Genomic DNA, 17288 nt, shown 5'->3' with positions numbered 1-17288 from the left:
CTGGTGAGCCCTTCTGTTGCCGAGCCCCAGGGGGGTCCTATCACATACACACATTGCCCCGTGCCTCCTTTGGTCACTGCAGTGACTCGCCACCCATTTACCACCCCCGAGATTCTTGTCTAAATCTCTTCTTTGCCATGCCTTCTTCTTGATTTAGAGTTCAACTGCTAATTCCTCCAGGGAAGAGGGAGTAAATAAAGTTTCTAGAACTTTACAAAGTCTGATCAGTCTCAGTTCCTGATCTAGCTTATAGTTCCTGAGTCTCTCTGAAGAGATCAATGGAAACTTATCCTCCCTACCCATCGCTATGTAACAAACCACCCCAAAACTTAGTGGCTTAAAACAACAACAACATTTATTTTGCTTATGAATTTGTAATCTGTGTAAGGTTCAGTAAAGATGACTCACCTCTGCTTCACTTGGCCTCTGTTGGGGTGGCTTGAAAGATGGGGGGCTGGAATCATCTGGAGGCTGCTTCCATTCATGGCTGATGCCTGCTGTCGGCTGGGCCTTAGCTAGACTGTTGGCCAGAACACCTTCATGTGGCCTCTACGCATAGCCTGGGCTTCCTCACAACACTTCCAAGGGTGAGTGTCAGGGAAAGAGTCAGGTGAAAGCTATATTGTGTTTTATGGCCTAAACTCAGAAGTCACGCAGCATCATTTCCACTGTGTTCTATTTATTAGAAGTAAGTTACTGAGGGAGCGGAAGCAGACTCTTCCTTTAAAAGGGAGAAGTATCAAGGAATTTGCAGACATGTTTATAAACCACCATATGCTTGAACGAGCTGGGGCTGGGATTCTGCCTTTATTCATTTGTTGGGTGGAGGGTGGGAGCCTCACTTTTCCTCTCCTTTAAACTCTTCCTTGGGGATCCAGGAGGAGGGTTAAGCCTGGGGATATAGTCAAGAAAGAGCAGCTATTCACGTTCTTAAATCAGACTCACGTAGATTTCAATCCTGTCTCTGCCATTTACCAGCTTGATGTTTTTGGGTAAGTCACTTCACCTTGGGTAAGCCTCATCTTCTTAATCTGTAAAATCACAGTATCCTCCTCATGGGGTCATTATAAGGATTGAGTTAATAGATGGGTTACATAATACATGTTCAGAGCAGTGGTTAGTTCATAGTAAATACTCCGTGGCTAGCTATTACTGATATGATTATTCAAAATATGTTTATTAATATTTAATTCATGCTTCGGTGAGTTCTAGCCCAGAACTGGGCTAGATGCTAGCTGCTGGAATTATGAAAATGAGCATGAAGGGGGTTCAAGCTTCTAGGAACCTACAGCTCAGGGGGGATATGTTTGTTTTGTTTTTGTTTTTGTTTTTAAGAAATCTCTACACCCAACATGGGGTTTGAACCCATGACCTCGAGATCAAGCATTGCACACTCACGGACTGAGCCAGCCAGGCACCCCTGGGATATGTTTTAAGCATGTAGGCAGAGTCCAGGCTTTGGAGTCAGCCAGACCTGGTTCTCATTCTGAGTTTGTCCACAGTTTCTAGCTGTGGGACTTTGGACCAGTCTTTCACTTTCTCAGCCATAATTTTCTTAGTTGAAAATGAGAATTACAAAAGTACCTGCCTCACTGGGGTTCTGGTGAGGATCAAATACAATAATCTACATAAAAAGCTTAGCATAATTCTTGGAACATGGTAATTACTTAATACATGTTAATTATTAATTTTATGTATCAGGAAGTAGGCTAATGAAGTACAAGGTGAAGAATGCTGTACTAAATGGGGCATACAACCTGTTAAAGGAGTCCAGAAGAAGAGATTAACTTTGCCAGGAAGAATCTCGGAAAGCCCTGAAGAGGTAATGTTGGAACTGCACTTTGAAGAGTTTCCCGGTTGTGAATGAGGAAAGAGGAGGTATTCCAGGAGGAGGGAAGCAGATCTACAAAAGCATGAGGTAACAGAAGGTGTTGACATGTTTGGAGGAAGGTGATAAATTCAGTTTGGGAGTTTAAGGTGTTGTTATGGAGGGAAGGAGGCTGGAAAAGAAAGTTCAGGTCAAAGCATTGGCTTACGTGGGAGAAACTGCCATCTGTAAGCTGGGGGGATTCCGTAGAGGGTGGAGAAAAGCCAGTGGCTGGGCTGGAGAGAGGTTTTATAGGTGGAACAGATAGGCTTAGGGGTAGATTTTATGTGTGCATGTGGGGGAGGGCAGTGAGGGAAACAATGGCCATCTGCTGAGGAGTCAGGGGAAGAGGCCAGGGTTTGAGTGGGTGGAACAAAGCTATGGGATGGGGAGTCCAAAAACCTGGCTCCAAACTCACCTGGTATACCTCTGAGTATCTCTGTGACCTTGAGAACATCACACTATTTTGTCCTCAGTTTCCTATTGGTAAATAATATGGCTTCTTCTATTTGCTACACATAATTATTGTGAAAAAGAAGAGAAGTAATGAGTCCGTAGGTGCTTTGTATGCAGTAAATAATGCAACAAATATCAGACCCATCAGTCAACTGCATGGAATAGTACAGCTAAAGCAGAGTTTAGGTGAGATGGAAGGTAAGGGTATCTGTTCTGTGGTGAAATAAACACAGTGATTGATAACACACACAAACATGCACATCAGATAAATTCAGTAATTTCCATACTGGGCTGGGTCTACAGGAGGGCAATGGGTAACTCAATTCCACCATCAGCCACTTTACTACTTGTGCTTGTAGATGTTCTCACCTCTCACTTGGATTATTTAAGGTGGTCCTAAGATCCAAATCGGGAGTCTTTGGCTGGGCTTCAGGTATCTGGGCAGCCATCAGAATTTGTGCGTAAAAGTCATGCTGTGTATTTTGGGGGCTAGAATCCATAGTCTCCAGCAGACTCTCAGAAGGATCTGTAATGCTCCCCCCTCCCCAAAGGTTAAGAGTCATTGATTTTCTCATCAGAAATTAAGAATAACCATTCTTGGGTTGAAGAACTGGTAGCAGAAGGCGACAGATGTTCATTTTTAATTTTTGAATTTCCTGAACTGTATGATTTTTTGAACCATGAACATGTTTCATTAAAACACGAAATGAAAAGTTTCACTGAAAAAAACTTATCGGGGGTTATCTTATCTGGGTGGTGCCATAACCATCTTTCATCTTTATACCTTTTTGTATTAAACACAATAAGTACGAATATTAATAGCTGTGATTTAAAAAAATCCTGATAGGGGAGTCTGGGTGGCTCAGTCAGTTAAGCATCCTCCTTCAGCTCATGTCATGATCTCACAGATGGTGAGTTCAAGCCCCGCATCGGGCTCTGTGCTGACAGCTCAGAGCCTGGAGCCTGCTTCAGATTCTGTCTCCTTCTCTCTCTGCCCCTTCCTTGCTCGCGCTCTCTCTCTCAAAAATAAATGAACACTAAAAAAAAACAATTTTTTAAGGAAAAAACCCTGATAGTGACAGCACGTGCGCATGGGCACACACACACACACACACACACACACACACACACACACCATTCCATTATGCAAAGTACATCCCCTATTTTGTAAGATAAAATGTCTGTATTTCCTATAATCTACTGGCTTCGATGCAGTAAAACTTGGATTTGAAATAGACGGGACGAAAAAGAAAAAGACAGGCAATTTCAAGTATTTCAGCTCAGACCCATAAAAATAATGTGTACATGTGTCAATCCTCTTATGCACTGTCGTCTGCCTTCTTGTGAACCCGCCAATGTGCCAGCCGTTGGCGTTTGATGCTTGAAGCGGCGGAACGGAGGACAGGGTTAAATCCACTACCCTCTCCCCACGCACTCTAGTAATTACTCTATTTCCACGTCATGTTTCCGGGTGTGTGTGTCCCGACTCACGCAGAAACTGAAGTTCAAAGCAGGCGGGAGTCACCCATGTTCTTTTTGCTGTCCCCAGAAACCCAGTTCAGGCGTTGGGCCCCCTGAGGATCTGGCGATACCTGGGGATTGTCTAACTGGTTGATTCCCACGTGGTAAGTGGCTCGCAACCTCGCCCCCACGTGGAGGCAAGAGCTGGGAAAAGGGAGAGCGGGCAGAAGAGAGCCGCATCAGGGGCATTTAAAGTGTCCTGACGTCACGCATTGCCAGGAACTCAGCTGAGTTTTCAGCAGGACATTCCGGTCATTTTCCCTCCCTCCCCCCGGGTTTCTGTGCCCAAGGCCGCGGCTCCCTCTCCGCTGTAGCGGAGGGAGGAGCACTAAGCGCTCGGAACAGCCAGCACTGGGGCGTTCCCAGTCTACTCTTGGCTCCGCCCTTCCCCCCAGAGGCTCTCCTCATTGGTTAGAGGGTGGGGCTTCGGGTGTACTGTACTTGCACCAGTGCCTCTGGGTGGCGGGGAAAACTGGCCGTCTCATGAATTATGCAGAAGCGGCGTGTCTGTGCCAGGCTGGGGCTAGGCGGGGATTGGTTGGAGAGGCTGTAATTCAGCGGTTTCCGGAGCTGCGGCGGCGTAGACGGGGAGGGGGAGTTTGGGGTTCCGACGTCGCCGCGGAGCGAGCAAGCCCGAACCGGATCCTTGACGAGCACCCCTGCTCGGCGCTGTCTCTCCACGTCTGCTAGGAGAGGCCCGGCGGCCTGAGTGAGCCTCGCGACCCACATTCCGGCGCAAGCGCAGCCCCGGCCTATCGGGCCTGAGCCCGAGAAACAGGTGAAGGGGGTGAAGGGTGGGGCCGCCCCCCCGACGGCCCCCAGGTCTGGGGATCCCGGAGGGCGCCGGAGGGGCCGGGAGCCTCTGCAGTGTTTGGGGGAGTTGTGGATGCGAACTTCAGTGGGGCGGGGGGAAATACGTGGAGATTCGAGGGTCGCTCAGAAGGGACAACTCCCGGGATGACAGGAGCGGGCCTCTGAAAGGACAGGGGGCGCTGGGAGGAAGTTTCGTTCTTTGGAGAAAGGGCTGACGCCGAGGAAGAGAGAATGGGCTCGAGGGGAGAACAGTGGGGCGAGGGCACTCTAGGGTGGGGGTGGCAGAAGTGAGGGACAGCCCCCCGACTTCCTGCTCCCTGGGGCTCTGGGGACGTTCCGGCCACAGGAGCAACTGTCACGCCTGCAGAGATCACGGGCGGGGGCGGGGGGGGGGCTGTTGGAAAGAGCTTTCTCCCCGCTCCCCAGCGCGCCCGGTGGCTCCCAGCTGAGCCAATTCCTCGGCCTTGCCCTGTTCCCTCTCCTCTGGGAACCAGCTGTACCCCTCTAGAGGTACAAATAGGTGTCTTCCCCCCACGGCCCCGCTGGCTGTGGGTAAGATTATTGCATAAGAATCAAGTTTCCTGTAGGGAAATTGACAGTCTTGTACTCTTTTTAAATTCCCTCCCGTCTTTTTTTCTAGGTTAAACCCTGCTTCCCTCCTCCCCTTCTAAAAACAAAGTCCCTATCAAGCCAGTTCTAGAAAGAAATAAACCTCTTTCCTTCTTGACATTGTTCTTTCATAAACACCTGGTAAACTTGGCCAGAAGATAAATAATTGAGCCCTTGCGTTTACTGGATTGTGGTGTTGCTTAATTGCATAGGACAGAATGAACCAATCGAGAGTGGGAGTTTTCTGTCTTAGAGCCAAGATCTTGGGTAAACGCAGAGGGAAACAAAGACAGGCTGGACTTGGCAAAGCCATGTGTGCAAACTTTACCTGTGATTGGGAGGTGTGGTTGGGCTTAAGTTAGCAAAATTCAAACCGTCATCCAAGTTGCTTTTTCCATGTTTAGCGTACATCTCTCTGTGTTATATCAAGTGGGTGTATGGTATTGACACACTTTTTTTAAATTAAAAATGTGCATAATGTATACCTGCTGGTTTTTATCATGTGTGCATCTGCAGGCTATGTTCTGGGTATGGGTTGCAACTTTTTGGCTTGGCTGTGCTGGTAAACCATTGGTTTGAATAAATCAGAACTATAAATCATCTCAGTCTTTTATATGTGGATTTAGACTGTGTTATGACTTGATTCAGCCAAGTTTCTGTTTTATTTTATATTAAATATGTCTGTGTTCCCTGAGTCAACACATTTATTTCCTTGTTACATGTGCTAGACTGGAATACTAGCAGAATTTTTGCTCAGACATTTGCATAGTGGGATGGGAGAAAGAAGTCTGGAATACAAAAAAAAAAAAAAATGTTGTAGATATTGGAGGGTTGATCTTAAAGTCACTATATTTGTTAGCATATCCGGCACAGGGAACCACCAGCAAATTCATGAATCTTCTATTTCTGTATATAGTACTTTTGGGGAGAGTACTTAGAACTATCCACAGCTATGACTTGCCATGCAAGGGGTAGGTTGTACACATGACATTAATCTCATTTTATAGATAAGGAAACTGAGGCTAAAGGAACAAGGTGGGTGCCCAAGGCAGCAGAGTGCCATAGTGGTAGAACTTGTCCTTAAGTATATTTTGTATTATTTTGATTATCTATGTTAAGTATTAGGTCTTTTTTGTTTTATTGCACCCCTATGTTTATTGCAGCACTATTTATAATAGCCAAGATATGGGAAGCAGCCCAAGTGTCCATTGACAGATGAACTGACAAGATGTGTTACAGTTGTACACAATGGAATATTAGTCAACCATAAAAGAGAAAATATTAGGTCTTAATTTATAGTGATTGTAGGCCCTGCTGGGAAAAGTGTCACTGAAATGCTAACATATATCTGGACAGGGAAATACCACGAATAGGCTATAAGACTCCAAGGGAGATAGCCAACAAACAGGTGGAAAAAGAAGTACAAGTAGGTTTTGTTTAGGTTATTTTTCCATCTGCTGCATCTGAGTCTGACTTGGGAAGTAACTTTTTAGTTAGCATAATTATCATCAGAATAAATAGCTAAGCTATTTGCTAATGGAAAGAGATCCTTATTTAGGCAAGTTTGTAGGTAAAGGATAGTGGTGACCTAAAATGCCGTTTGATCCAGAGTGCCTTGTGGCTTGATCAGTGATCATTTGTGTCTCCAGAAAGTTGCTTTCTCCCCCTCCCCGCCTCTGCTTGTCTTGACTTTCAGATATGAGATGGGGCAGACGTAGTGCATTCCAGATGCTGAGTCTATAGCACCTTTTTACCTTATAGTTTCCTCAGAGGTGGTGTACAGATTCACCAGATATTTACTTTTTGCAATGCAAAGTTGCTATGAAGAATCAGAGGCTTTGTTCACAGAACTTGCAGTCCACTGAGGGGATGTGATAAATGCTTTATCCAGACAGTGCAGCATGTCCTCAAAGAGCTGGTGAGACATTAAGCCTGTACTGTCCAACAAGGTAGCTATTATATATATATATTTTTTTTCAACGTTTATTTATTTTTGGGACAGAGAGAGACAGAGCATGAATGGGGGAGGGGCAGAGAGAGAGGGAGACACAGAATCGGAAACAGGCTCCAGGCTCTGAGCCATCAGCCCAGAGCCCGACGCGGGGCTCGAACTCACGGACCGCGAGATCGTGACCTGGCTGAAGTCGGACGCTTAACCGACTGCGCCACCCAGGCGCCCCGTAGCTATTATATATTTAAAAAAATGTGTGTATGTGTTTGTGTGTGTGTGTGTGTGTGTGTGTGTGTGTGTACATATATATATGGCACAGCTAGAGAATATTTCCATTATCTTGGAAAGTTCTATTGAACAGTGCTGCACTAAGCACTACAGGTCTTCAGAGGAAGGAAAGATTATGAGGCCTGGAGTGGTCTGGGAAGTCTTCTTGCCAAAGGAGAGATTTGATCTGGGTCCCAAATAATGGTTGGAATTTGATAGGGATAAAGAATTTAGGGTGAGGAGGTATGGTGATACAACACCAACAAAATCCTGATAGATGAGTAAGGTAAGTAGGGGAGGAGTATCCACTCACCAGAGGCCTTGAATGCCAGACCATGGAAGTTGTTTTTGTCCTTTTAAAGATTTTTGAGGCCAACTATTGGTGTTTAATTGTGGAGTGCCTACTATGTGTCAAGCACATGCCTGGCATTGGTTAATTTGTACAAAGTATATCAGCGCACACGGCTTCTGCCCTGGGGGAGCTGTCGTTGGGCCTGACCTTATAAATTGGGCCAGCTCCCAAAGAGAGGTGTTCTGACTTACCAGATTCATGTTCTTCAGTGCAGAAGTGTCTTTTAGGGTTTTTAATTGGCTGCAAATGACCATTCACATTTTATGTCTTCCATAAGACATAAAACATTCCATATAATGTCCATAAGACATTCCATATTTACTATACAATTTTACTGTAACTTTTAAGTCATTCATAAAAACCACCAGAAGAACACTTAGGGACATCCCCAGATCTTGAAGTCCTGGTGTCCTGGAGCAGCCTTGGTGAGGTCCAGCAGGATGACATTGCTGGGTTGTTTCAGTCTTTGTTGGTTATGATGAAAAGAACGAATCTCATGGTTACACATGTGTCAGTACGAACCTTGGCTTGCTAGGGCACACTTTAGGATGGTCAGATGGGACTTTAGTGGTCAGCTGTTTGAAAAGTCTCTAGTTTTTAAAAGGAATAGCATATGGAAGAATGAATTTCTGTTCTCAGTTCTCATTTATCATGTTAGGATTACTGCAGATCTTAGGTGAGATTGGCAAACGGTTCTGTTTTATTTTAATTAATTTATTATCGGCAAGTATTTTATATTGAGAGCCAATTATTGTGCTAGGCGGCATCCAAGGGTAATGAAATACAGTTTCACAGAACTGGAGGTGTTGTGTGGACCAGGGTGTGTGCTGCTTCAGTGTGGACTCAGGGCAGGGGAGATGGCAGGGTAGTGGTTCAAGCCTCATGCTCTGGAGCCAAACAGGTCTGGGATCAGATCCCGGACCTGCTACATCCTAGTCAGAACCTGAGTCTCAGTGGTCTTAGGTGTAAAAGTAGAGAACAGTGCCTGTCTCCCAGGCCTGTTGAAGATTCGATGAGATAATGTAGGTAAAATGCTTAGCGTAATGCTTGGCACGTTGTAAGAACTCCATAAATCTTCTTTTTTTTCCTCTTTTTTTAAAGTAATCTCTATGCCCAGCATGGTGCTTGAACTCACGATCCTGAGATCAAGAGTTTCCTCCTCTACCAACTGAGCCAGCCAGGTGCCCCAGGAACTCCATAAATCTAAGTCCTTATTAAATGTCCCAGAAGAGAGATTAATTCTCTTCAGGGATGAGAAAAAGGCTCTATCACAGAGGGGCTCTGTCAGGTTGGAATACCTATGAATAGGGTTTTGTAGGATGAATAGGAATTCTCCTGACAAAGTTGAGTAATGAACAGTTGTATTCAAGGCCAGGGAACGAGAATGGGCAGAAGCTTAAAACAGCATAGGGTGTCCAGGGAGCTACAAGTGGAAGTTATTAATTTAGGAGAACAGAACAGAGGGGAAAGGAAGCTGTTACCCCTTCTCTTCTGTTCATTATTGGGTTCATGTTTCATTAAACTAAATTGTTTTGTCCTGCTTACAAAAGAACAGTATGCTATTATAAGCAATTTAAATTTGTAGAAAAATAAACTGTGTATTTTATATATATCCTGTTAATAGTTTGGTCTGCATTTCTCCCGGTTTTTTCTTTTTCTACTTACCAGTATATCTTGGACATATTTATTGCAAATTTCTTTTTAATCGCCTAATGAAAGAACAATAAGGAAGGCAATCTGCCCCCCCCCCCCCACTCCCGGTACAATAAGTAAAACTCATCATCTGGCTTTTCTGTCTGCTACACCCATCCATAAGTATAAGTGTCTTTTCTAATCACTGAACTTTTACCTGACCTTTGATTTTTCAACTACATCGGACAAGGAACTTCTATTTTGAGCAGTCCTAAGGTAACTGTTCTTATAAGTGTAGAAATGCTGGGCTGTGTGTTTCAGGGTTTCGTGGTCCAAAGTTGCTATAGGAGGTGAAAGAATGGCTATGAGGTCAGACTCCTTGGGCTTCAATCCCAAATCCAGCACCTCTTAGACCATGGGTCAGTTGCTTTAACTTCTGTGGGCTTCAGTTTCTCTAGCCATAAAATACAGATACCAGGTTCCATTGTAGAGCAGTTGTGAGGATTAAGTAAAATAATGTATAGAAAGTACTTTGCACAATGCCTGGCAGATAGCTAAAATGTGAGTGCTAATAATTAATATTATTAAAAACTGCAGTATCTACCTACAAAGTCGGGCAAGTTGTGATTCATGGTAGCCATTAATAACCCAAAGGAAAGAAGGAGTAATTAGGAGATTCTAAGCTAATAGGAAAGAAACTAAATGAATAGGGACCAGGGGGATTTACATTGTGGTGGAGGAGATGGAGTCTGTCACGTAAAAGGAATAGGCAAACTGTAAATTTCTGTTTACACGAATGCCCCTGTTATAGGTCTCTTTGAGTCTTCCAAAGCCTATGATTGTGGTCCATTTATTTTAAGTAATACTCAACACATTAAAAATGTATTACCACTTAGGAATTTTAACAGTCCCTTGGAGTTCTTCCTAACACCAAAAGTACAGATAATGTTGAAGGTTTGAGGGGTAGAGGAGTCGGACAAGGAAGGTGGGGCAGCCCACGGTTTGGGGGTGTGGCGGAATCCCAAGTGGAATGAATGATCTGTCTGAGGCTGGGAGGTGATTTGTCCCTTCGCGTGCATGTGTGTGTGTGTGTGTGTGTGCACGCGCAAATGTAGTGTATGTGTGTGAGTGCGTATGTTTTCACGGGAGGAGTAGAGCTTTGTTTTCTTGTAACTTTCCTTTGCAAACGCATCTGTATTCAGAATAGCCTTGCGGTTAAGAAGAACCGCTCAGCTTCTCCTTGAAACTGGTTTTCTCACACTAGCTCTCCAGTTTGGGATCCGAGAAGTCAGGAAAGAAAGGCCGCCCCGTTGCTTCTGGCCCGAATGTGGGGCAGGAGGAAGCCAGCAGAGCCTGAAAGAGAAAGTAAACTTTCTGGTAAATAAATGGCTTCCCTATTGTGGAGGAGGAGCACAAATTATTAGGGGGATATTTGGGTAGTTTTTGTAGAAGCCGTTTCTGAAAACTGATTTAGATTAGCGAAGGTGAGCTCAGTTTAGGAAAACCCTGCCCGGTCTGGTGTTAACCACCTGTTTTCCCGCTTTGTCGATTGATTTTATTAGTTTTCGGTATCCTGACCTCCTGACCACTCATTCTGGTTATGAGAAATGGAGGATTTGAGTCTGAACTTGAGCACCTGCTTAGGTGAAATCTTCCTAAAATGCATGTTTTTTTCACATCTTTTCTAATGTTAATTTTGTTTTTGCTGTTTAGCAAACACTTTTTCTGACCAAACGGAAAGCATTACACTTTCCTTTGTTCTCCCTTTTTCTCCCCACCAGTGTAATCCTCAAAACCCCAAAGCCCAGATGTTAGCCGAGTAATTACCTCTCCGGTAAACCAAACAAAGTGCAATATTGCATCAGGTTAGCATTAAAATAGTCGGCCTTTGAATTTTTTTTCTACTTGTGGTTTAGACGCGATAAATATTTAATCTGATTTTGTCTGACAAATCAGTTTTGTATTTGGGCCCCGTTTTATCAGTATGTTTAGGGAAAGCGAATTTATTGGAACTTTAACACAAATAAAGCATAGTTAGGGTGGTAACTGTCTTATGGATGGGGCAGGTGGAATAATTGAAGCATTCTGAAGCCATGTCAATATTTATTCTAAATTCTGTGTGTTATTTCCTTTTGTGTTTAAGTGCATAAATAAGGGTGGACTGTAAGTGGTTAGAAGCACGTGGGACACTTTAGGGTCCTAATAACTGTGTTGGAGAATACTGGGTTCATGGAGCCATCTAAAATCCCTGCTTCTCGGTGTACCACTGTGGTGCCACATGTCGATAGTGGGGGAGGATGTACCTGTTGGGGGACAGGAGGTTTATGGGAACTCTTTATTTTCTGCTCAGTTTTGCTTTGAATAAAATTGCTCAAAAAAGTAAAGCTTATTAATTTTTATTTATTTATTTTTTAATTTTTTAATGCTTCTTTATTTTGAGGGAGAGAGAGAGACAGTGTTGCGAGCAGGGGAGGGGCAGAGAGAGAAGGAGATACAAAATCGGAAGAAGGCTCCAGGCTTCGAGCTGTCAGCACAGAGCCCGATGTGGGGCTCAAACTCGGCAACCGCAAGATCATGACCTGAGCTGAAGTCGAACCCTTAACCGACTGAGAAACCCCAGGTGCCCCAGAGCTTATTAATTTAAAAAAAAATCCTATTTCTGCAGAAATATCCCAAGGATCAGAAGTGCCCTCTATACAGCTGTGTGATGCCATAGACTCCTGCCTCAGTTTACCTTGAGATTTACAATGAGAGTACCATTCTTATATACCCAGTGAGAATATCTTCCAAGCAAGGGAGAATGAGGCTGCAGGTGGGGCAGAGAGAAGACCCACACACCATCCAGTCCGTGGATTTAACCACTTCCCCTTTCCCTAGGAAAGATGAATGCTAGTCTTAACCACAGATTTGCAGCAAGAATATATCAGTCTTGTTTTTCGGTGCCCAGACTGCAGGTTTCTTTATGGTGAAAGCAATATTTTAGGGAAAAAAAAGTTTAATCAGTATGAAAAGGTTTTTAAGACCTGCATAGTAGTATTCAGGCTGTGGATGTCATAATTTATTTAGTTTTTTTTTTTTTTTTTTTTTATTTTTAAGGACAGTCTGTCCCTCAACATGGGACTCAAACTTAGGACACCAAGATCAAAAGTCACATGCTTTACAGGCTGAGCCAGCCAGGTGCCCCCCCTCCTTTTTAAAATATTTTTTTATTTTAATAATTTGTTTAATCTAATGATAGTCATAGATTGCAAAATATAAAGACAGAAAACCATATGGTGGGGGCACCTGGGTGGCTCAGTTGGTTAAGCATCTGACTTTGGCTCTGGTCATGATCTCATGGTTCCTGAGTTCGACCCCCACATTGGGCTGTCTGCTCTCAGCACAGAGCCCATTTCAGATCCTCTGTCTCCCTCTCTCTCTGCCCTTCATCTGCTTACACACACACACTCTCTCTTGCTCAAAATAAACAAACATATAAAAAAAAGAAAAAACAATATTGTAAATATCCTCATATTTGTCTTCAGGCACATATGAATAAATCTGTACATCTGTACTTTAAATGTTTTAATCATCGTACGCATACTGTTTAGAAATGTAGCTTTTCTGTTAACAGAATGCAGATTCTTCTTCTGAAGCATTAATTCTATCTAGGGAGAAGCCTAGCTGTGTCACTAAGTGAAACTCCAGTCTGTCACTTGGGCAGGTAGGAATATTGCAACTCCCCCACCCTCACGTTATGCCTGCTGCCCACTCAATTTTTTTGAAAGCGTGTTGTTCATATACCTGTGATGCCAGAGCCCAGCTTCCATTAATTTCTACCACGCCAGGCCTAAAACACAACACACTCTTTTGTGTCCTTGGGGAAATGGGGACAGGAGCCGTTTTTTTAGTTTTTGTATTGTTCCCTTGCAGGAGCTGCTCTTTGATGTTTTTGTTTGAGTTGTCTATAGGGGCACTTCTCAGAGTGTGGTCCACAGATCTCTCCGGGGCGCCCGGAGGGCGATGGGGGGGTGTCTTTGAGTTCAATTTCAAAGCCATTTACATAATGTTATTTGTGCCTTTTATTTAGTTGGCATTTACACTAGTTATTGTACTTAGTGCGCTCTCAGAAAGAAAAACTGACTTCACTTAAGAATGTCCATGATACAACAGTAAACAATATTAATTTCATTATCTTTCAACTGTGGAGAATGTGCCTTTTTGATACTCTGTGATGAAATGGGAGGCATGTATAAAAAACACTTCTGCTGGGTAAGGAAGTATGATGGTTGTCTCAAGGAAGAGCTCTTGTGGAAACATTTCAATTACAGTCTCCAACTAGCTACTTTTTTCATTTTTTCTTTGAAAGAATGACAGACCAACTGGGATATTGTTAGACATTTTCTCAAAAAAGAAAGAAAAGAAGCTGTCTCTTCAAGGAAAACAACCGATAATGTTTGTTGCCAATGACAAAGTTTAAGCTTTCGAGTGAAAATCAGAATTTGAGAAAATTTGCAAGAAAAATTGTGAGTTTGATGGCTTTCCCATATTAATGAATGTAATTTTTTTATGGTAAAACAAATGTGACTTTTTAATAGTTTTATTATAATGAAATGTGTTGACATCTGGAAAGTCTATGTGTCTCTGAAATAGTGTTTTCCAAATGATTAATGCAGTACATTACTAAATCATGCTTGGGAAAACATTCTATTCAAAATGCAGGATAGACCAATGGATCTCAATGCAGCTGAGTATGAAAAGTTCATTGAAATCCAACAGAATGCAATCCACATTGCATCGAATCTTTAAGAAACTACTGTTTGCTGGGGCACATGGGTGGGCTCAGTTGGTTAAGCATCCAACTTTGGCTCAGATCATGATCTTGCAGTCCATGAGTTCAAGCCCTTCATCAGGCTGTGCTGACAGCTCAGAGCCTGGAGCCTGCTTCAGATTCTGTGTCTCCCTCTCTCTCTGCCCCTCCCCTGCTTATGCTCTTTCTCTCCCTCTCCCCAAAATAAATAAACATTAAAAAGAAGGAAAGAAAGAAAGAAGGAAACTAACACTTGTTGGGGCACCTGAGTGGCTCGGCTGGTTGAGCGTCTAACTTTGGCTCAAGTTTGTATGATCTCACAGTTCATGGGTTCAAGCCCCAAGTTGGGCTTCGCATTGATAGGGCGGAGCCTGCTTCTGGTTATCTGCCTTCCTCTCTCTCTGCCCCTCCCCTGCTAGCCTGTGCTCCTCGTTCTCTCTCTCTCTCTCTCTCTCTCTCTTTCTCTCTCTCTCTCTCTCTCTCTCAAAAATAAGTATACATTAAAAAAAAAAAAGAAAAGAAACTACACTTGTTGAATTTGGGTGTGGTGTTAAGGAATATCCAAAATTATCTGAAAAGGCTATTAAGATACTCTCCTCCCTCTTCCAACTAGCGTGATGTCACATTTTCTTCATGTGCTTCAAAGCAACATACTGCAACCGATCGCATGCAATAGCAGATATGAGAATCCATCTGTCTTCTATTAAGCCAGGCATTAGAGAAATTTCCAAAACTTTTACAGTGTCACTCTTTCCACTAATTTTTGTTGTTGTTGTGTTGGAAAATAAAGTTATTTTTCATAGAAATGTTACTTATGTTAACATAGGTTTATTATTTTTAAAATGAGTTAATAAATATTTTTTAAATTTCTGTTTTAATTTCAAATACAGTAAATACAGATAGGTGCAACCTTTGGGGTCCTTATTTTTAAGGATATAAAGGGGTCCTGAGAGCAAAAAGTTTGAAAACTGCTGGTCGAAAGATTTTAGCACAAGAACCCCCACCGTACTTGTTGTAAAAAAGAAAAAGAAGACTCTATGATTTTGCCCCAGGGAGTCTGATTTACTAGGTCTAAGGTCATTATAACAGGCAGTCAGATATTCTGATGCAGGTGGTCCTTAGTTTGAGAAACGCAGCTTTAAAGGCCGATAAGCTGTAAAGTCTTCTTTCAGATTGGTGAAGTCAAGGGTTTAGAAATCGTTGTTGTTTTAGAGAGAAAGATAAACGATAGAACTGTAGTTTACTAAGAAAAAAAAAAGATTTCTTTCTTTCTCTCTTTTTATTTGTTTCTCTTCTTAAAGATTTTAAGTAATCTGTACACCCCATCCCCAAATCAAGAGTCCCATACTCTTGGTGCCTGGCTGGCTCAGTGGGAGGAGCATACCACCCTGGTTGTGAGTTTGAGCCCCATGCTGGGTATAGAGATTACATACATATATACATAAACAAACAAACAACAAACTTAAAGAGTCACACGCTTCACCAGTTGAGCTATCCAGGTGCCCCTGGAGATTTCTTTTAATTCTGTTTACTCTTCTTGGTATTTATGGACCTTAATATTAATCAGTGGTGGATTATGGTTACCGAAAGAATCATGACCTTTACCAGATTAATTTTTAGTCTTGTTTTACTGATGGGCTATATATATTAAGACAGTTTCTGGCTGGTTTAATTATTTTCAGACACGTCTTTATAATAAATTTCAGACGTATCTGTTTCAGACGTGTCTTTATAATGAAGTTAACTTTGATTTATTGCGTGTAATGTAAATAAAATTCTCATGTTCCTTTCTTGTAATTGTTTGTATAACCAATTAGAGGAGGAATTTTCGTGTCAGAGATCACATAGTAGAGATAAGACTTAGAAACAGATAATTTGATTCCACTAGCCTGGGAATTTGAAGACTCCCAAGTTTGTGTTCTGCTTGTATAATTATCTTTGTGGTCACTTAACATTTCTGTCTTTATCTGTAAAATGGGAACAAAGTCTACTTGACAGGATTGTTACATTATCTTAGCCACCTCCGGGTTCTCTTTGGCTGAGTGATTGACTGGAAAATCCCACCTGAATTCATGCTTCAGGTCAGGTTCTGCATGGGTGTGATGATCCATCCATCCATCCATCGATCCATCCATCCATCCCTGTGTGGTTTTTAGAATTTAGATCATGAACTGCCCCCGATGCAGTGATGTTTCTAAATTCTTCATTTTTTTCTTTCTCTTTTTAAACCATGTCCACTACCTCACATTGTTGAATTATAATTTCATGAGTAATTGAGCCTTTTCATAACCTCTTATGTGGATGCGATAAGATCATCTTTTCTGAGTGCTTACATCATGCAAAACTATGATGTACATGAGGTGACTTATTTTTCCAAGTATATTATTCATTTTGAGAAGACTCAATAGAACATTTTTATTTATGGGGAGATAGCTCATATTCTATCTTGAATATAATTTAAACTTTATGGGCCAGATTTTCTTAAAAATTTTTTTGATGTTTATTTTTGAAAGAGAGAGAGAAAGAGAGCGCACAAGCAGGGGAGGGGCAGAGAGAGAGGGAGCAAAGGATCCAAAGAGGGCTCTGTGCTGACAGCAGACAGCCCGATGTGGAGCTCGAACTCAACGAACTGAGAGATCATGGCCAGAGTCGAAGCAGACTTCGAAGTCAGACTGAGCCACCTAGGCACCCCCATGGGTCAGATTTATCTTTAAAGATATTTTTCATAAAGCTCAACTCATACATTTTATTTTATTTTGTTTTTTTATTTTTTCTTTAAGATTATTATTATTTTTTAATTCTTAGCGTTTATTTATTTTTGAGAGAGAGACAGAGACAGAGTGTGAGTGAAGGAAGGGCAGAAAGAGAGGGAGACACAGAATCTGAAGCAGGTTCCAGGTTCTGAGCTGTCAGCACAGAGCCTGACATGGGGCTTGAACTCACAAACCATGAGATCATGACCTGAGCCAAAGTCAGACGCTTAACCAACTGAGCCACCCAGGTGTCCCATAAGATTTTTTAAGTATAAGTA

The 17288-nt window shown here is 42.6% G+C and overlaps 1 protein-coding gene across 5 annotated transcripts in view; it reads left to right on the top strand.

The window, feature by feature from the left end:
* Positions 1 to 4260: 4260 nt before the first annotated feature.
* STAT3 (signal transducer and activator of transcription 3) overlaps positions 4261 to 17288 on the top strand; it is a 68453-nt gene continuing 55425 nt past the window's right edge. For 2 of the 5 annotated variants that reach the window (XM_030295558.1, XM_030295557.1), the window contains exon 1: positions 4427 to 4622. The gene's annotated coding sequence lies outside the window, so the exon portion shown is untranslated. Of the gene's footprint in view, positions 4623 to 13816; positions 13974 to 17288 lie in introns of all 5 variants that reach the window. The other 3 variants (XM_030295555.1, XM_030295554.2, XM_030295556.2) reach the window with 3 other exon arrangements.

The sequence above is a fragment of the Lynx canadensis genome, chromosome E1 (assembly GCF_007474595.2).
Source record: "Lynx canadensis isolate LIC74 chromosome E1, mLynCan4.pri.v2, whole genome shotgun sequence".
NCBI lineage: Eukaryota > Metazoa > Chordata > Mammalia > Carnivora > Felidae > Lynx > Lynx canadensis.
This window is presented reverse-complemented; position numbering and strand designations above follow the sequence as displayed.